This window comes from Rhinoraja longicauda, chromosome 2 (assembly GCF_053455715.1).
Source record: "Rhinoraja longicauda isolate Sanriku21f chromosome 2, sRhiLon1.1, whole genome shotgun sequence".
Lineage (NCBI taxonomy): Eukaryota > Metazoa > Chordata > Chondrichthyes > Rajiformes > Arhynchobatidae > Rhinoraja > Rhinoraja longicauda.
In genome coordinates this window covers 111,729,005-111,750,300 of record NC_135954.1, presented here as the reverse complement: position 1 = coordinate 111,750,300, position 21,296 = coordinate 111,729,005, and the positions used below count along the sequence as shown (strand labels likewise).

At 43.2% G+C, this 21,296-nt stretch overlaps 1 protein-coding gene across 8 annotated transcripts in view; it reads left to right on the top strand.

Annotated features, from left to right (window-relative positions):
- Positions 1–14,787: 14,787 nt before the first annotated feature.
- The window catches only part of smpd5 (sphingomyelin phosphodiesterase 5), a 35,043-nt gene continuing 28,534 nt past the window's right edge, over positions 14,788–21,296 (top strand). For 2 of the 8 annotated variants that reach the window (XM_078425991.1, XM_078425929.1), the window contains exon 1: positions 16,214–16,348. The gene's annotated coding sequence lies outside the window, so the exon portion shown is untranslated. Of the gene's footprint in view, positions 14,812–15,628; positions 15,717–15,922; positions 16,015–16,054; positions 16,079–16,174; positions 16,349–21,296 lie in introns of those variants that run through there. The other 6 variants (XM_078425981.1, XM_078425963.1, XM_078425946.1 and 3 more) reach the window with 6 other exon arrangements.

Sequence of the window (21,296 nt, the reverse complement as noted above, 5' to 3'; positions counted from 1 at the left end):
TTCCTGGTGATGAATATTGAATTCACCCCAGCCAGTGTAAATTCCGTGCTCTTTGGACTTCCTGTGTTACTCCCAAGTGTTGTTCAACATGGGAAAAAAATGGTTCATCAGTTGAGGGGGAATTGGGAGAACAGTAGTAGGTTTCCTTCCCAATGTCCTGAGGCCATGAAACTTCATTGGGTCCAGAATCAATTTTGAGAACTTCAAAGGGGTCAAGCCCGTATTCCACCAAGCCACTGTTAAAGTTTGTTTTCTCAAGACAGACAACAATGCAACAGTCACTGGAGGACCAGGAGGAGAGATGGAGAGCTGTAGTGCGCAGGCGCTGGAGGACTAGCGGGGGGAGTGCCCACACAAGGTAGTAAAGGAAATAAGACCATGTCCATTTAAGGTATTAAAAAGTGATCAGTAGGTCAGTTTTTTTCATAATAAAGCTATCTCAGCTTTTTTTTTTTTTTTCATAAAGGCCAACTAAAGGTCAGTTTTTTAATTAAAGTACAAGCTCTACTTCGCAAGGTTTAACACAGCTCACCCCCTTTCTGCTTGGCTCAGCAATTTACAGTGCAAAGAAGAAGCAGGCATCCATTTTGTGACCTGTTTCTTTTATAGTTACTTTAACTCTTTCACCACCACCTCTGGTGAGCCAATCCTGCTGTTCTGTTGTAACAGAATGTAACCAGGTAGTGTGGTGGATTGTCCGGTGCATTGATCTGACATATCTGACAGATGTGACAATTTTTTTATGAAAGGGAGATCTTGCCTGACGAACCTGTTGGAATTCTTTGAGGAATAGCAGGAAGTGTAGATTGTGTGGAGAAAGCAGGACTCTGCAGAAGGACCTGGACAGGTTGAGAGTGTCCAGGTTGAGAAGTGGCAAATGGAATCCAGCATAGCAAAGTGTGGAGTCATGCATTTTGGTAGTAGAATAAAGGCATAGACTATTTTCTAAATGGGGAGAGAATTCAGAAATCTGAGGTACAAAGGGATTTGGGAATGCTTGTGCAGGATTGCCAAAAAGTTTATTTGCTAGTTGAATCGGTAGTAAGGAAGGCAAATGCAATGCTAGCATTTATATTGAGAGAGCTACAATGTAAAAACAGGGATGTAATGCTGAGGCACTGATCAGATTTGGAGTATTGTGAGCAGTTTTGGGCCCCATATCTGAGGGAGGATGTGCTGGCATTGGAGAGGGTCCAGAGCAGATTTATAAGGATGATCACAGAAATGATTGGATTAACATATGATGAGTGTTTGAAGGCACTGGACCTGTACTCACTGGAGTTTAGAAGGATGAGGTGGGACACTTCATTGAAACTTACCGAATAGTGAAAGGCCTGGATAGTGTGAATGTGAAGAGGATGTTTTCACTAGTGGGGGTGTCTACGACCAGAGGCCATAGCCTCAGAATAAATTATGTACCTTTAGAAAGGAGATGAGGAGGAACTTCTTTAGTCAGAGGATGGTGAATCTGTGGAGTTCATTGCCACAGACGACTGTGGAGGCCAAGTCAATGTATATTTTTAAGGCGGAGATTAACCGATTCTTGATTAGTAAGGGTTTCAGATGTTCTGGAGGGAAGGCAGGAAAATGGGGTTGAGAGGGAAAGATACATCAGCCATGATTGAATGGCAGAGTAAACGTGATGGGTTGAATGGCCTAATTCTGCTCCAAGAACTTATGAACTAATTTTTCAGAGAGTGATAGGTATGTGGAATGAGCTACCAGAGAAGGTGGTAGTGGAGCTATAATTATAATGTGCAAAACACATTTGTATAGGGACGGAATGAAATAGAGTGATTGGGGCAAATGCAGGAAAATGCGAATAGTATAAAAAGATGCTGGTCAAAGAATCTGTTTCTATGCAGTAAGACTCTATGATTCAAAATTCCTATGAAAACCACCGAATGCTAAATGTATATGGTAGCAGGAAAATAGTTGTGTAACACTTTGGAATTAGATTTACACACACTGAAACAAAACCTCCAAATTAGTATGTATAGGAAAGAACTTCAGATGCAGATTTAAATCGAAGATAGACACAAAATGCTGGAGTAACTCAGCGGGACAGGCAGCATCTCTGGAGAGAAGGAATGGGTGATGTTTCAGGTCGAGACCTTTCTTCAGACTGATCGGGTCTCGACCCGACATGTCACCCATTCCTTCTCTCCAGAGATGCTGCCTGGCCCGCTGAGTTACTCCAGCATTGTGTGTCTATCTTTAAATTATCATGATACTTACCATATGATGGAGATGATGGCATTGAGCACACACTTTGGTCAGGCAGCTCATTACGTGATTGGTTGAGTCGGGAACCTTTTGCTAGTACACATGAAATAATAGATTAGTTCAAATACAATAAATAGCTTTAAACAAGCTAATGACATGAGCAATAACGGGTCCACTTGGTCTAGTTTGTATTAAAATTACAATATGAAAACAGGTCATTCTCTTCTGCTCCCTCTCCAACGCCTCCACATTCGTCGTGTAATGAGGCAATCAGAACTGCATGCAATATTCCAAACGGTTCCAATGCTGTTAAGGGTCCGGCCATCAACCGTATACCTTCCCATTATATTGGACCTTCCAAGTGCCACACTTCACGCTTGCTCAGATTGAACTGTTATTTGCCCATCCATTTCTGTAGTTAATTTATTTCCTACTATAAACTTTGATCGCCTACCTTACTGCCCACAATTCCAGGTTAATTGTGTCATCTGCAAAGTTACTAATTAACCAATCTACTTTTTTGTCAAAGTCATGTACAAATAACACAAACAACAGATACCAGCACAAACCCCTGCGAAACTCCACTGATCACCTTGGGGCTACAAAGAGCAGATTTTTTTAAATGCAAGAGCTGCAAAAAGGTAGATTGGGAGATCAGGAATACATCTTGCCTTATGTGAGATGCGTTCAAGAATCTGATAACGTTTCTTGAATTATTGACCCGAGACTGAAATCGCTGGATTCCTGAAGAAAATAATGACTGTCCATTTCATTCACAGATGCTTCCTGATCTGTTGAGTTCTTTCAGCAAGTTATTATTTTTCTTGAGTTGAGTTCTTGAGTTCAACCCTTTGAGTTGAGACCCTTCTGAAGGGCCTTGACCTAAAAATGCTAATTGTTCATCTCCCTCTACAGATGCTGCCTGACCTGCTGAGTTCTTCCAACAGTTTGTTTTTTTCTTCTTGAATTGTTGTCTGTCCTGTAGTGAAAATTATGACATAATATTAATGTTACTATAAAAGGCTGATTTGCTGGGTCATTTCTGAAGGCCCTCATAGATGTTGATGCAGGTTTGAATTCACAAGTATGCCAGTCAGTAAGCCTGGCAGTTTTCCTAATCAAAGGAAAAACTTTTTCACCCAGAGAGTTGTGAATCTGTGAAATTCCTGCACCTATTTTCTATGTTTCTAAGGTGAGCCAGCTAGGTCAGGCAATCTGGGTTTCCTAGTCAATAAACAAACTGCTCTGTCACAATTGCTGATACCAAATGTACCATAGACGGCCAGATTCACGATATTAAAGTCCACAGGCCCCCCTGGTTAGAGCTCTTCACAGTCAATCCCCGGCAAAGGATTGCAGCTCTGCGATGTTACAGTCCGCACCGCGCCCACGGCATGAAGCACCGGGTCGGTCTCCAGGAAAGGCCGCCAACTCCTCGATGTTAGGCCGCAGTGGGGACGGAGATACGATACGGAGAAAAATCGCATCTCCATCGAGGTAAGAGATTGAAAAAAAGTTTCCCCCAATTCCCCCCACCCCCCACATAAAACAAACCAAGAAACACTAAAACATACTTTAACACATACTTAAAATAACCAAAACAGTGGAAAAGGCAGACAGACTGGTGGCGAGGACACCAGCGCTGGTAGCGCCACCCGGTGGAATGGTAAAACAAAGGTCGTTCATGAAGCAGCTAAGGATATTTGTGTCTTTAACATTGCCCTGAGGAATTTCAACAGTGACTTCCAATTATGGCAACCATCTTTCTTTGTGCATGGTATGGCTCTAACCACCTCAGAGAATTCCCTTACATGCCATTGATTTCAGTTTTACTATTTCAGTTTTACCTGATGCCACATTAAGTCAAATGCTACCATGATATCAAAGGCAATCATTCTCACATCGCAGGAATAGTTCTTTGATACATGCTTGATCCATGTTTAGATTAGAGCTATAATAGAATCTGGAGCTAAGTGTCAATACTCCCAAATGGGCATTGCTGAGCAGGTTATTCGTGTGTAGCTGCTACCGATTGTACTGGGCGAAACACCTTCCATCCCTTCATTTTTGACTGATTGGGTGAAAATAACTATTGGATTTTTCTTTTTTTTGTGCTGCCCAAAGTAGATGTGTGAGAATGAGATTAAGTAAGTTTATTCCTCGTATTCACAAAAGACAGCAGATGCTGGAATCTTGAACAAATCGCAAAATGAAACTAAGCCATCGGGTGGCAGCTATGGAGGGAATGGCAGATGATGTTTCAAGTCAGAACCCTTCATGCAGACTGAAAACATCATCTGTCCATTCCTTCCACTGTTGCTACCTGCCCCACTAAGTTCTCCAGCACTTTGCTTTTTTCTTATATTCATTCAGATTATCTCTGCAGATTCACTTTGAAAGCCATATCCTTCTGGAAGGAACCAGTGCTTCACGCCATTCCTGGTGATGAATATTGAATTCACCCCAGCCAGTGTACATTCCGTGCTCTTTGGACTTCCTGTGTTACTCCCAAGTGTTGTTCAACATGGGGAAAAAATGGTTCATCAGTTGAGGGGGAATTGGGAGAACAGTAGTAGGTTTCCTTCCCAATGTCCTGAGGCCATGAAACTTCATTGGGTCCAGAATCAATTTTGAGAACTTCAAAGGGGTCAAGCCCGTATTCCACCATGCCACTGTTAAAGTTCGTTTTCTCTAGACAGACAACAATGCAACAGTCACTGGAGGACGAGGAGGAGAGATGGAGAGCTGTAGTGCGCAGGCGCGCTGGAGGACTAGCGGGGGGAGTGCCCACACAAGGTAGTAAAGGAAATAAGACCATGTCCATTTAAGGTGTTAAAAAGTCATCAGTAGGTCAGTTTTTTTCATAATAAAGCTATCTCAGCTTATTATTATTTTTTTCAGAAAAGCCAACTAAAGGTCAGTTTTTTAATTAAAGTACATGCTCTAGTTCGCAAGGTTTAACACAGCTCACCCCCTTTCTCCTTGGCTCAGCAATTTACAGTGCAAAGAAGAAGCAGGCATCCATTTTGTGACCTGTTTCTTTTATAGTTACTTTAACTCTTTCACCACCACCTCTGGTGAGCCAATCCTGCTGTTCTGTTGTAACAGAATGTAACCAGGTAGTGTGGTGGATTGACCGGTGCATTGATCTGACATATCTGACAGATGTGACATTTTTTTATGAAAGGGAGATCTTGCCTGACGAACCTGTTGGAATTCTTTGAGGAATAGCAGGAAGTGTAGATAGTGTGGAGAAAGCAGGACTCTGCAGAAGGACCTGGACAGGTTGAGAGTGTCCAGGTTGAGAAGTGGCAAATGGAATCCAGCATAGCAAAGTGTGGAGTCATGCATTTTGGTAGTAGAATAAAGGCATAGACTATTTTCTAAATGGGGAGAGAATTCAGAAATCTGAGGTACAAAGGGATTTGGGAATGCTTGTGCAGGATTGCCAAAAAGTTTATTTGCTAGTTGAATCGGTAGTAAGGAAGGCAAATGCAATGCTAGCATTTATATTGAGAGGGCTACAATGTAAAAACAGGGATGTAATGCTGAGGCACTGATCAGATTTGGAGTATTGTGAGCAGTTTTGGGCCCCATATCTGAGGGAGGATGTGCTGGCATTGGAGAGGGTCCAGAGCAGATTTATAAGGATGATCACAGAAATGATTGGATTAACATATGATGAGTGTTTGAAGGCACTGGACCTGTACTCACTGGAGTTTAGAAGGATGAGGTGGGACACTTCATTGAAACTTACCGAATAGTGAAAGGCCTGGATAGTGTGAATGTGAAGAGGATGTTTTCACTAGTGGGGGTGTCTACGACCAGAGGCCATAGCCTCAGAATAAATTATGTACCTTTAGAAAGGAGATGAGGAGGAACTTCTTTAGTCAGAGGATGGTGAATCTGTGGAGTTCATTGCCACAGACGACTGTGGAGGCCAAGTCAATGTATATTTTTAAGGCGGAGATTAACCGATTCTTGATTAGTAAGGGTTTCAGATGTTCTGGAGGGAAGGCAGGAAAATGGGGTTGAGAGGGAAAGATACATCAGCCATGATTGAATGGCAGAGTAAACGTGATGGGTTGAATGGCCTAATTCTGCTCCAAGAACTTATGAACTAATTTTTCAGAGAGTGATAGGTATGTGGAATGAGCTACCAGAGAAGGTGGTAGTGGAGCTATAATTATAATGTGCAAAACACATTTGTATAGGGACGGAATGAAATAGAGTGATTGGGGCAAATGCAGGAAAATGCGAATAGTATAAAAAGATGCTGGTCAAAGAATCTGTTTCTATGCAGTAAGACTCTATGATTCAAAGTTCCTATGAAAACCACCGAATGCTAAATGTATATGGTAGCAGGAAAATAGTTGTGTAACACTTTGGAATTAGATTTACACACACTGAAACAAAACCTCCAAATTATTATGTATAGGAAAGAACTTCAGATGCAGATTTAAATCGAAGATAGACACAAAATGCTGGAGTAACTCAGCGGGACAGGCAGCATCTCTGGAGAGAAGGAATGGGTGATGTTTCAGGTCGAGACCCTTCTTCAGACTGATCGGGTCTCGACCCGACATGTCACCCATTCCTTCTCTCCAGAGATGCTGCCTGGCCCGCTGAGTTACTCCAGCATTGTGTGTCTATCTTTAAATTATCATGATACTTACCATATGATGGAGATGATGGCATTGAGCACACACTTTGGTCAGGCAGCTCATTACGTGATTGGTTGAGTCGGGAACCTTTTGCTAGTACACATGAAATAATAGATTAGTTCAAATACAATAAATAGCCTTAAACAAGCTAATGACATGAGCAATAACGGGTCCACTTGGTCTAGTTTGTATTAAAATTACAATATGAAAACAGGTCATTCTCTTCTGCTCCCTCTCCAACGCCTCCACATTCGTCGTGTAATGAGGCAATCAGAACTGCATGCAATATTCCAAATGGTTCCAATGCTGTTAAGGGTCCTGCCATCAACCGTATACCTTCCCATTATATTGGACCTTCCAAGTGCCACACTTCACGCTTGCTCAGATTGAACTGTTATTTGCCCATCCATTTCTGTAGTTAATTTATTTCCTACTATAAACTTTGATCGCCTACCTTACTACCCACAATTCCAGGTTAATTGTGTCATCTGCAAAGTTACTAATTAACCAATCTACTTTTTTGTCAAAGTAAGGTACAAATAACACAAACAACAGATACCAGCACAAACCCCTGCGAAACTCCACTGATCACCTTGGGGCTACAAAGAGCAGATTTTTTTAAATGCAAGAGCTGCAAAAAGGTAGATTGGGAGATCAGGAATACATCTTGCCTTATGTGAGATGCGTTCAAGAATCTGATAACGTTTCTTGAATTATTGACCCGAGACTGAAATCGCTGGAATCCTGAGGAAAATAATGACTGTCCATTTCATTCACAGATGCTTCCTGATCTGTTGAGTTCTTTCAGCAAGTTATTATTTTTCTTGAGTTGAGTTCTTGAGTTCAACCCTTTGAGTTGAGACCCTTCTGAAGGGCCTTGACCTAAAAATGCTAATTGTTCATCTCCCTCTGCAGATGCTGCCTGACCTGCTGAGTTCTTCCAACAGTTTGTTTTTTTCTTCTTGAATTGTTGTCTGTCCTGTAGTGAAAATTATGACATAATATTAATGTTACTATAAAAGGCTGATTTGCTGGGTCATTTCTGAAGGCCCTCATAGATGTTGATGCAGGTTTGAATTCACAAGTATGCCAGTCAGTAAGCCTGACAGTTTTCCTAATCAAAGGAAAAACTTTTTCACCCAGAGAGTTGTGAATCTGTGAAATTCCTGCACCTATTTTCTATGTTTCTAAGGTGAGCCAGCTAGGTCAGGCAATCTGGGTTTCCTAGTCAATAAACAAACTGCTCTGTCACATTTGCTGATACCAAATGTACCAGAGACGGCCAGATTCACGATATTAAAGTCCACAGGCCCCCCTGGTTAGAGCTCTTCACAGTCAATCCCCGGCAAAGGATTGCAGCTCTGCGATGTTACAGTCCGCACCGCGCCCGCGGCATGAAGCACCGGGTCGGTCTCCAGGAAAGGCCGCCAACTCCTCGATGTTAGGCCGCAGTGGGGACGGAGATACGATACGGAGAAAAATCGCATCTCCATCAAGGTAAGAGATTGAAAAAAAGTTTCCCCCAATTCCCCCCACCCCCCACATAAAACAAACCAAGAAACACTAAAACATACTTTAACACATACTTAAAATAATCAAAACAGTGGAAAAGGCAGACAGACTGGTGGCGAGGACACCAGCGCTGGTAGCGCCACCCGGTGGAATGGTAAAACAAAGGTCATTCATGAAGCAGCTAAGGATATTTGTGTCTTTAACATTGCCCTGAGGAATTTCAACAGTGACTTCCAATTATGGCAACCATCTTTCTTTGTGCATGGTATGGCTCTAACCACCTCAGAGAATTCCCTTACATGCCATTGATTTCAGTTTTACTATTTCAGTTTTACCTGATGCCACATTAAGTCAAATGCTACCATGATATCAAAGGCAATCATTCTCACATCGCAGGAATAGTTCTTTGATACATGCTTGATCCATGTTTAGATTAGAGCTATAATAGAATCTGGAGCTAAGTGTCAATACTCCCAAATGGGCATTGCTGAGCAGGTTATTCGTGTGTAGCTGCTACCGATTGTACTGGGCGAAACACCTTCCATCCCTTCATTTTTGACTGATTGGGTGAAAATAACTATTGGATTTTTCTTTTTTTTGTGCTGCCCAAAGTAGATGTGTGAGAATGAGATTAAGTAAGTTTATTCCTCGTATTCACAAAAGACAGCAGATGCTGGAATCTTGAACAAATCGCAAAATGAAACTAAGCCATCGGGTGGCAGCTATGGAGGGAATGGCAGATGATGTTTCAAGTCAGAACCCTTCATGCAGACTGAAAACATCATCTGTCCATTCCTTCCACTGTTGCTACCTGCCCCACTAAGTTCTCCAGCACTTTGCTTTTTTCTTATATTCATTCAGATTATCTCTGCAGATTCACTTTGAAAGCCATATCCTTCTGGAAGGAACCAGTGCTTCACGCCATTCCTGGTGATGAATATTGAATTCACCCCAGCCAGTGTACATTCCGTGCTCTTTGGACTTCCTGTGTTACTCCCAAGTGTTGTTCAACATGGGGAAAAAATGGTTCATCAGTTGAGGGGGAATTGGGAGAACAGTAGTAGGTTTCCTTCCCAATGTCCTGAGGCCATGAAACTTCATTGGGTCCAGAATCAATTTTGAGAACTTCAAAGGGGTCAAGCCCGTATTCCACCATGCCACTGTTAAAGTTCGTTTTCTCTAGACAGACAACAATGCAACAGTCACTGGAGGACGAGGAGGAGAGATGGAGAGCTGTAGTGCGCAGGCGCGCTGGAGGACTAGCGGGGGGAGTGCCCACACAAGGTAGTAAAGGAAATAAGACCATGTCCATTTAAGGTGTTAAAAAGTCATCAGTAGGTCAGTTTTTTTCATAATAAAGCTATCTCAGCTTATTATTATTTTTTTCAGAAAAGCCAACTAAAGGTCAGTTTTTTAATTAAAGTACATGCTCTAGTTCGCAAGGTTTAACACAGCTCACCCCCTTTCTCCTTGGCTCAGCAATTTACAGTGCAAAGAAGAAGCAGGCATCCATTTTGTGACCTGTTTCTTTTATAGTTACTTTAACTCTTTCACCACCACCTCTGGTGAGCCAATCCTGCTGTTCTGTTGTAACAGAATGTAACCAGGTAGTGTGGTGGATTGACCGGTGCATTGATCTGACATATCTGACAGATGTGACATTTTTTTATGAAAGGGAGATCTTGCCTGACGAACCTGTTGGAATTCTTTGAGGAATAGCAGGAAGTGTAGATAGTGTGGAGAAAGCAGGACTCTGCAGAAGGACCTGGACAGGTTGAGAGTGTCCAGGTTGAGAAGTGGCAAATGGAATCCAGCATAGCAAAGTGTGGAGTCATGCATTTTGGTAGTAGAATAAAGGCATAGACTATTTTCTAAATGGGGAGAGAATTCAGAAATCTGAGGTACAAAGGGATTTGGGAATGCTTGTGCAGGATTGCCAAAAAGTTTATTTGCTAGTTGAATCGGTAGTAAGGAAGGCAAATGCAATGCTAGCATTTATTTTGAGGGCTACAATGTAAAAACAGGGATGTAATCTAACATGTTGATGCAGGTTTGAATTCACAAGTAGGCCAGTCAGTAAGCCTGGCAGTTTTCCTAATAAAGGAAAAACTTTTTCACCCAGAGAGTTGTGAATCTGTGAAATTCTCTGCCACAGAAGGCAGTGGAGGCCAATTCACTGGATGTTTTCAAGGGATAGTTAGATTTAGCTCTGAGGGCTAAGGGAATCAAGAAATATGGGGGAAAAGCCAGAATGGGGTATTGATTTTGGATGATCAGCCATGATCATATTGAATGGTGGTGATGGCTCGTGGGGCCGAATGGCCTACTCCTGCACCTATTTTCTATGTTTCTAAGGTGAACCAGCTAGGTCAGGCAATCTGGGCTTCCTAGTCAATAAACAAACTGCTCTGTCACATTTGCTGATACCAAATGTACACCAAATTCAGATAGCCAAAAACGAAGGATACTCTTTGCAAACTCCTTGCAGTCATGTAGCCCGGAAACAGTCCCTTCATGCTAGGCATCAAATAAAAGAACAAAATAATACAAGTAACAAGGAGCAGGAGGTTGGCCACTATGCCCCTCAATCTTGTCCCACCATTCAAAACGATGGCCTCAATATAGAATGCCCTCAAGTCCTCTTCTGTGTCAGTTTCTCATAATCTTTAGTTCTTCAATCTTTCAAATATTTATCTATTTCCATTTTAAATATATCTAATGATCTGGCTTCTATCACCCTTGGGGAATTCCAGAGATTCTGATAGAAAAACATTTTACATCCCTCAGTGTTAAAAGATCAAACCCTTATTTCATAGCTATGCATCCTTGTAAATCTCCCACTTGTGAAAACATCTCAACATCTACCCTGTTGATCCCCCGGAGGATTACATTTATGTTCAAATAAAGAAACTTCTTATCCTCTGGGCCTGTACTCATGGGGGGATGTCATAGAAACATAGGAAGGGGAGAGGGGAGAGTGCTGCACCAATGCAGGAGAGGTTTGGGTCCAACGGGTCCACTTGGTCTAATGAACCTATAAACTCTAAACTCCAAGGAATACAGACCTAAAGCATCTAGCCTCTGTTGAGAGGACAACCCTCTTTTATCTGACTCTTAAATGGACCTCACATCAGCTTGGATGTATTCCTGAATTGTGTATAAAAGTGGTTATATGCCCAATTATATAGAATTGCAGCTTGCAAATTAGGTTAAAATTATCACCAATACCTCTGTAAATGTGGACAGAATGGGTTACTGGAAAAAGCCCTGCCAAGAGCTGTTAGAATTTACACTGACTAACCATAATGTGCATCAGATGCACATTTTCGTTTAGTTGATTCCATAACTTCCTCCTCCTCCTCCTCCTGGTTTCTATTTATTCAGCGTAAGCATTTGTTAAAGGCAAGTTGAACAACAGTTTGGGGTCATCAAATTGAAAGCTTTATGACATACGAAAGGGCCGATGATGTAAGCAGACACCCGATGTAACTGGAATGAATAAATTGCCATTTGCTAATTTTTTTTTTTGTTAGATGCTGCCTGAACTGTTGTGTTCCACCAGCTGTCTATTTTTTGCTCGAGATTCCAGTATCTGTATTGACTTGCGTCTTAACTCTCATTAACTGTCTTCCCAAGATTTGAACTCACTCCCACCCCATCCCACATTGGATAATTTGATGAAACAAACGAGAAGAGAAAGGGGTCCATCGATTGCCACTATCTTTCTGACATGGATTCCAGAGTATACTTCCCATCTCTCCCCTCCACCCCCGGTACTCAACATCTATATACTAAGACTCTCGTTTGTTTCTTCCTGAACTGCAGCCAAAACGGTACACGATAGCGCGACAATTTTAGGCCCACCTTACTCACCGTCATCCCTTTGGTGCTAATGGAAGGTTTCATTGAAATCGGCGTTATATTTTTAAAGTTATTCACATTTTAAAGTTTAAATCTATCTCCTAGGGAGGAAGGGGGGTGGGGTGGGGAAGGGAGAGGGGGGGAGAGGGAGATGGGGGGAAGGTGGAAGGGGGGGGGAGAGGGTGCTGCACCAATGCAAGAGAGGTTTGGGCCCAGCGGGTCCATTTGGTCTAGTTCCATTTAAAACATTGTTCTTTTTTCAATTGATATATCCTCCAATGCTAACAGTGTGATAGTGCAGCAATCATATTATTAGATTGATAATTCACAAGACAAATGATTATATCCTGTTCTGGAAGCTTGAGAAATTATAACCATGTTATCAATAAATATATGACTGCTGGAAAAAACATAGAGGCTGCCAGTATCCTTTTACCAGCCTTGCCAGCTCTGGCTAGTATGACTCCAGTCTTACACCAACACAGCGACTAAAATCACTCAGGACAGTGATGGGTGGGGACAATAAGCAAAATCTTTGTTAACCTTCCTAGGGGGTTAACAATTTTTTTTAAATGCAACATTTGAACATACAAAACAGAAGCATAGGTTGCCTCTGTCATACATTCTTGCTCCAACATTCATTAAGATCATGACTAATATTTTACTCACACCACTCTTCAGCACTAACCTCATATTTGTTTGATTTCCTTAATAACTAAACATCTGTCAAAATATATAGAAAGGAACTGCAGATGCTGGTTTTCACTGAAGTTTGAAGAAGGGTCTCAACCCGAGACGTCACCTATTCCTTTTCTCCAGTCTGAAGAAGGGTCTTGACCCAAAACATCATCTATTCCTTTTCTCCAGAGATACTGTCTGACCTGCTGTGTTACTCCAGCTTTTTATGTCTAAACATCTATCAATATCTTAGAAACATAGAAAATAGGTGCAGGTGCAGGCCATTCGGCCCTTCAAGCCAGCACCGCCATTCAATATGATCATGGCTGATTATCCAAAATCAGCACCCCATTCCTGCTTTTTCCCCATATTCCTTGATTCCATTAGCCCGAAGAGCTAAATCTAACTCTCTCTTGAATTGAATTTACTCACTGAGCAACCACCACAGCATTCTTAGATAGATTTATAGATTTTATTACCCTCAGTGTAAATGATAACATGGACATGATATTGGCTAAATAACACACAATAGAGGCTCATTGTGAATGGTTATTTATCAACTGGAAGATGAACACTGCCATTGAATACTGTATGTAGACCATTACAGAATGTAATCGAATGTAACGACCATTATGTTGCCGAGTAAACCTCCTCACACCTAATTGAACAATTTACAACTTTCCTTAAAAAGATCAGGAATGCAGACATCATCTCACCAGTGCATCATATAACTGAGGAATAACCCCTCTTCTTTTTCATTACATTCCTCTAGTAATAACCAATAAAGTTCTGTAAATTTTGTGATGACTTGTTGTGCATGTATACTTTTTTCAGAGCTCCCTCTGCATCTCAGAACTCCCTCATCATTCTGCTAATAAGCGTCTTTTTAATTTTTCCTTCAAAAATAGACAATTTCACATCCTCTCCACCACCCCCCACTAGTCTGCATTTGCTAGACCTGTGCCCACATTTAGCTTTTGTAGCCCTTAACAAATTTTACAACTACCTATTTTTGTGTCAGCAGCAAATTTAGCAGCCCTGAAGTGTGTCTTCAACCATTACATGTAAAATATGAGGCCGCAGCACCTTCCCCGTGGCACACCATTCATTACATCTTGCCAAGTAAAGCGTCCATTTACACCCATTTTGCAGAACATATATGCTCTGTCCACAATGGCCACCCTGACCTCCCGGTTGCATGCCAATTCAACTTGTCCTCATTCCCATGCCAATTCAACTTGTCTTCTCATTCCCATGCTCATACTAACCTCTCTTCTCAACCTAGGGTATCACAAAATGCTGGAGTAACTAATTTTCTCTTCTCAACCTTCTCCATTGCCAGGGTGAGGTCAAATGCAAACTAGAACAACACATCACGGGGTAGTCTACAACCCTATGGTATGAACATAGGATAGACACAAAAAGCTGGAGCAACTCAGCGGGACAGGCAGCATTTCTGGAGAGAAGGAATGGGTGACTTTTCAGGTCGAGACCCTTCTTCAGACTGCTTGGGGATAAGGGAAACGAGAGATATAGATGGTGATGTGGAGAGATAAAGAACAATGAATGAAAGTTATGCAAAAGAGTAACGATGATAAAGAAAACAGGTCATTTGCTGTTTGTAGGGTGAAAATGAGAAGCTACAGTAATGTGACTTGGGTGGGGGAGGGAGAGAGAGGGAATGCCAGGGCTACCTGAAGTTAGAGAAATCAATATTCATACCACTGGGTTGTAAGCTGCAGAAGCGAAATATGAGACGCTGTTCCTCCAATTTGCGTTTAACCTCACTCTGACAATGGAGAAGACAGAGGACAAAGGTCTGTGTAGGAATGGGAAGGAGAATTAAAGTGTCCAGCAACCGAGAGATCAGGTAGGTTCAGGCAGGCTGAGCGAAGGTGTTCCGCGAAATGATCATCCAGTCTGCGTTTGGTCTCGCCGATGTACGAGTCCACATCTTGAACAGCGGATTTTAGTCTGATTTCATACATTTTGCCTATCCTCATAACCTCTTACCATCTTTTTCATTTTTAAACATCATTAGTAGATTGTAATCATATCTTATAATTTCCTTTTCCTCATAATGTCTTTCTTTTTTTTTGTTTACACATTGGCAGTAGATTTTATAGTCTGATTTTTGTATTTTGTTCCTTCATAACTTCTTGCCAATCTTTTTCTTCTTTAGTATCCTGGTTTTACAAATTTTGCCTTTCTTCATAATTTTTTGCCAATTTTTTCCTTTGTAAATATCTTTAAATTTTAGTCTAATGCTGTACATTTTGTATTTCCTCACTTTTTACATTATTTAACCCTTTTTAGATATGTTCAATGGATTTTATACTTCAGCCTGATTTTTACTACATCTTATAATTTTCCCCTTCCCTCCCTCTCCATTCCTCTCCCCCTCTCTCTCTCTCTCTCCCCCCCTCTCTCTCTCCCCCCCTCTCTCTCTCTCTCTCTCCCCTCTCTCTCTCTCTCTGTCTCTCCCTCTCTGTCCCTCCCTCTCTCTCCCCCTCCATCTCTCTCTCCCTTTTTATTTTTCTCTTTCTCTCTCTCCCCTCTCCCCCTCACGCTTTTTTTTCTTTTTTTCTCTCTCTCTCTCTCTCTCTCTCTTTCTCTCTCTCCCTCTCTCCCTCTCTCTCCCTCCCTCCCTCTCGCTCTCCCTCTCTGCCAACCGCCGCGCTCGAGCCCGCAGGTTCCCGCGAGTGGGCGGGCGGAGTCACGCTGCGTGTGATGGCGTCACGCAGGTGGTGGCGGCGGCGCGAGCGCAGGTTACAGGTTGTCGTTATTGGGGTGGGGTGGGGGGAGATGTGAAGCAGGTCTCCGGCCCAAAGATTGCCCAGGGTTGCGAGAGCGGGCAGCGGGCGGGTTGCGAGAGCGGGCAGCGGGCGGGTTGCGAGAGCGGGCGGGTTGCGAGAGCGGGCAGCGGGCGGGTTGCGAGAGCGGGCAGCGGGCGGGTTGCGAGAGCGGGCGGGTTGCGAGAGCGGGCAGCGGGCGGGTTGCGAGAGGGGGTGGCCGGGTTGCGGGGGCGGGCGCACGCCGCGTCGCCCTCTTTGCCGTGAGGAAGCGGCACCAGGTGAGTGGGTGCCGCGGCCATGGATGCTCGGCGAGGGGAGGAGGAGGAGGAGAGGAGGGAGGAGGTAATGTGGGACAAGGGAGGATGAAGTGAAGGGGAATAGGGGGAGGGGGAAGGAGGAGAGAATGGAGATGGGGGGGGGGGGGGAGAAGAGAAATGGGATAGAAGTGGTGGGGGAATAGGTCGTTTCTGTTTTCTGCTGCACAACCGCTAACAGCTGGGTTTCCATCGCATGGGTACTGGTTGCAAAAAGGTCATTTAGATTTTCATGTGGGCAACTTTGGTGAGATGATCCATGTCCAAGTTGTCGAGCTGTGACTCGAAGAGTGACGAGGTTGGTGCACATCTGGTGGTGTCGAGAAGAATGTTCCACTCTGGGATAGTCCATGGATATGGGGATGGGGAGGAGGTTTTGGAGGGGGGCAACAGGGAGGAGGGGATGGAGCGGGTAATGGGGAAGGGGCAATAGGAAGGAGTGGATGGGGAGGAGAGGATGGAGGGGGTAATTGGGAGGGGGCAACAGCAAGGAGTGGGTGGGGAGGAGAGGATGGAGGGGGTAATTGGGAGGGGGCAACAGGAAGGAGGGGGTGGGGAGGAAAGGATGGAGGGGGCAATGGGGAGGAGGGGATGGGGGTAATTGGGAGGGGGCTTCAGGAAGGAGTGGATGAGGAGGAGAGGATGGAGGGGGTAATTGGGAGGGGGCAACAGGAAGGAGGGGATGGGGAAGAGGATGAAGGGGGTAATGGTGAGAAGGTTGGTTGGAGGGGGACTAGGAAGGATGACATTTTGTCATTTTTTGTTGTGTGTTCAGGTTTGAGCACTAATGTTGACATTGTCTTGCAATGTGTTGCTAAAAATTGTTTCTTGCCCCAATCAGGATAGGGGATTCCTGTCCAGGGCAGGGACTTAGGGCTATTCTGAATGGCAGCTGATGATTATTACTCTGGCTCATTCTAGCAAGCAATTGCCTGTTAGTTCTCATCCAGTCATTCATTCTCTGCTAAATATTGACTAGTTGCAGAATTATTCTGTAACTAGGTGCCAACTGTTCCATTACATAATTCCCAGTTTTCTTTAGAGAAATCCAATCAGTCACATTCTCCTCCTGTTACCCTGCAAGTTAATTTCCCTTAAATAAGGGGTCTTGCTGTAAAATGTCCATTTCCTCCACAGGTGCTGCCTGATCTGAGTTCCTTGCTTTTTTTCCGCTCCTGATTCCAGCATGTGCAGTCTCTTACACTTCTGGCTTATTTCTCACATCTGTCCAAAATCTCCTTGGCAGGACCCAGCCTTGAAGAAAATACCCAGGAGTAGTACTTAAGAAAGCTTTAGAGAGACATAAGAGACTGCAGATGTTGGAATCTTGAGCAAAACACGAACTCAGCTGGAGAAATTCCATGGGGCAGACAGCATCTGTTGATAGAATGGACAGGTGGTGTTTTGGGTCGAATGCTTTGGTTGTCTTTTGAACACGGTTTCAGTATTGGGGTGGGGGGTGGTGAGGGTGGAGGTGACCACACAATTTCATGTTTCTGGCACTTGGATTAGGCAAGATTAGGTCCTAATATAATTGGCAGCCCTGACCCATGAGGAGCCAGTCTCTAAACGGTCAACTGAAAAATGAATAAATCATAATGGCACCAAGAAGCTTAGGCAATAAACTTCTCCCTTGAATGGAAAATATGGTGCTGCAATGGTTGGTACTTCTGTCTCACAACTCCAAGCATCTTGGTTAATTTAAAAGTGTGGATTCACTGCATGTATCTTGTGTGATTTCCCTGTGGCCACATAGGTCTCAGTTGGATGCTCAGTTTCCTACCACATCCCAAAGGTATGCTTGTAGGTTAATTGGCTACTGTAAATTAGCCTTTAATACCAAAAGGAAGGAAGGAAGGAAGGAATTATACTTGATGGTATAATTAGAGAGAATAAGTTGGAAAAAATGATAGGATCGGATGGGATAGCCTTACTGGGAGAGTCTCCAGGGATTGAATGGCCTTTGTATTAATGTAGTGAAAGTTCTCCCTTCCTTGGCTGAAGGTAGTTGAGATGGTAGGGGTGGCTATGGTTCTGTACTGGGTCTTTTGCAATATCTTGCTGTCTACTGTTCAAGTCTGTCAAAAATATTTAGATGACCTTGATAAGCACCATAATTTAATCTAACCATACAACTTTATCTTTTGAGCACATTTCATCATTGTGCTCCCTATCTTACCTGATCAATGATGGGAAATTTGTTTTTGTTAAATTTTAATTCTAGACTATGGCCTGTTTCAGGACTAACCCCACACCTTAAACAAACCCAGTCAAATGTGGTTAATGAGTCAGTGAATCTGATATTTTAAGTTTTTAAAAAATAAACCTCAGGCAGTTTATGAACAGTGGTTACGCCCTGTGGTTACATTATTGCTTAAATTTCTCGATGTCGTCATGATTTGTTCATTTTTAAAGATATGAACATTCACAAGTTACAGGAGTAGAATTAGGCCATTCAGCCCATCGAGTCTACTCCGCCATTCAAATCATGGCTGATCTTTGCCTACTAATCCCATCCTCCTGCCTTCTCCCCAGAACCTTTGACACCCGTTCTAATCAAGAATTTGTCTATCTCTGCCTTAAAAATATCCACTGACTTGGCCTCCACAGCCCTCTGTGGCAATGAGTTCCACAGATTAACTACCCTCTGACTAAAGAAGTCAATTATAAAGGATGAGGTTACCTCACCTGTCTAAAAGAGCACCTTTTAATTCTGAGGCTATGACCTCTGGTCTTAGACTCTCCCACCAGTGGCAACATCCTTTCCACATCCACTCTATGCCTTTCATTATTCTGTAAGTTTCAATGAGGTTCCCCCTCAACCTTCTAAACTTCAATGAGTAAAGGCCCAGTGCTGTCAAATGCTCATCATATGCTAACCCATTCATTTCTTGTATCATTCTTGAATACCTCCTCTAGACCTTCTCCAGAACCAGCACATCCTTCCTCAGATATAGTACTCAAAATTGCTCACAATACACCAAATGCGACTTGACTAGCACCTTATAGAGCCTCAGCAATACATCTCTGTTTTTGTATTCCAGTCCTCTTGATATAAATGCTATCATTGAATTTGCCCTCCTTATTACTGATTCGACTTGCAATTAACTTTTTGGGAGTCCTGCACCAGCACTCCCAAGACCCTTTGCACCTCCGATTTGTGGATTCCCTCTCCATTTAGAAAATAATCTACGCCTTTATTCTTATTACCAAAATGCATGACTCTGCTCTTTGCTATACTGAATTGCTTCTGCCACTTCTCTGCCCACTCCTAACCTGTCCAATTCCTTCTGCTTCTTCTGCACTGTCTGCCCCTCCACCTATCTTAGCGTTGTCTGCAAACTTGGCCACAAAGCCTTCAATCCCCTTATCCATATCATTAATATACAACATAAGCGGTCCCAGTACCGACCCTTATGGAACTCCACTAGTCACTGGCAGCCAACCTGAAAAAGCGCCTTTTATTGCAACTGTTTGCCTTCTGCCATCCAGCCAACCCACTAACCATGCTAGTATCTTCCCTTTAACACCATGGGCTCTCATCTTCCCTAGCAGCCTGATTTGTGGCACCTTATCAAAGGTCTTCGGGAAATCTAGGTAAACAATATCTACAGCCTCCCCTCTGCCTGTCCTGCTATTAACTTCCTCAAAGAACTCCAGCAGATTCACCAGGCAAGATCTTCCCTTCACAAAACCATGCTGAATGCGGCCTAATTTATCGTGAACTTCTAAGCACTGCGTAACCTCTTCCTTTATAATTGACTCTAAAATCTTACCAACCACCAAAGTCAGGCTAACCGGCCTATAGTTTCTGAGTAGGAAAGAAAACTGTAGATGCTGGTTTAAATCGAAGGCAGACACAAAATACTGGAGTAACTCAGCGGGTCAGGCAGCATCTCTGGAGAGAAGGAATGGGTGATGCTATGGGTCAGGACCCTTCCTCAGACTGATGTCAGGGGAGGGGAGGGGGCGGGACAAAGATAGGACCATCCACTCTTGCCTCTGGGTGCAGTCCATCTGTACAGGGCAGTCCAGGTGACTTATCCACGCTTAGACCATTCTGTTTTCCTAGCACCTTCTCCTTAGTAATTGCCACTCCACTAACTTCCACCCCCTGACTCTCTTGGATTACAGGCACACTGCTGGTGTCTTCCGCTGTGAAGACTGATGCAAAAAAGTTATTCAATTCCTCTGCCATTTCTTGATTTTCCGTTATCACTTCTCCTGCATTGTTCTCCAGTGGTCTAACATCCACTCTTGCCTCTTTTTTACTCTTTATATATCCATAGAAACTCTTGCTATCATCTTATATTATTGGCTTACTTACATTCGTACTTCATCTTTTCTCTCCGTATTGTCCTTTTAGTTATCTTTGGTTGGTCTTTAAAAACATCCCATTCCTCTGGCTTCCCACTAATATTTGCAATGTTATTTGCCTTCTCTTTTGCTTTTAGGTTGTCTGACCTCCCTTGTCAGCCACAGTCATTTTAGTTTCCCCCTGGAATCTTTCTTCCTCTTTGGAATGAAATGATCCTGCACCTCCCAAATTATCCACAGAAATTCCTGCCATTGCTGTTCTGCCTTCACTCCTACTAAAGCCTCTTTCCAGTCAATCTTTGCCAGCTCCTCCCTCATGCCTCAGTAGTCCCCTTTGCTCAGCTGTAGTACCGACCCATCCGATTTCACCTTCTCCCTTTCAAATTGTAGGTTAAATCTTGTCATATTGTGGTCACTACTTCCTAGTTGTTCTTTTACCTCAAGTTCTCTTTATTAAATCTGGCTCTAGAATTGCCTTATCCCCAGTAGGCTCCACTACAAGCTGCTCTAAGAAACTATCTCAGAGGCACTCTGCAAATTCTCTCTCTTGGGGTCCAGTGCCCGCCTGATTCTACAACTCTACCTGCATATTGAAATCTCCCATGACCACCGTAGCATTCCCTTTCCTGCGTACTAATTTTATTGCCTGATGCAACTTGTACCCTACATCCTGGTCACTGTTTGAGGGGCCTGTAACTCCCATTAAAGTCTTTTTACCCTTGCAGTTTTTTAGCTCTACCCACAGGCACTCTACATCTCCTGATCCTATGTCACCCCTTGCTAAGGGACTGAATTTCATTCTTTAACAGCAACTACCCTACCCCCTCTGCCCACCTGTCTTGTCTTTGCGATAGGATGTGCAGCCTTTAAATATTTAACTCCCAGTTCCAATCCTCTTGTAGCCGCTTCTCCGTAATGCCTACAACATC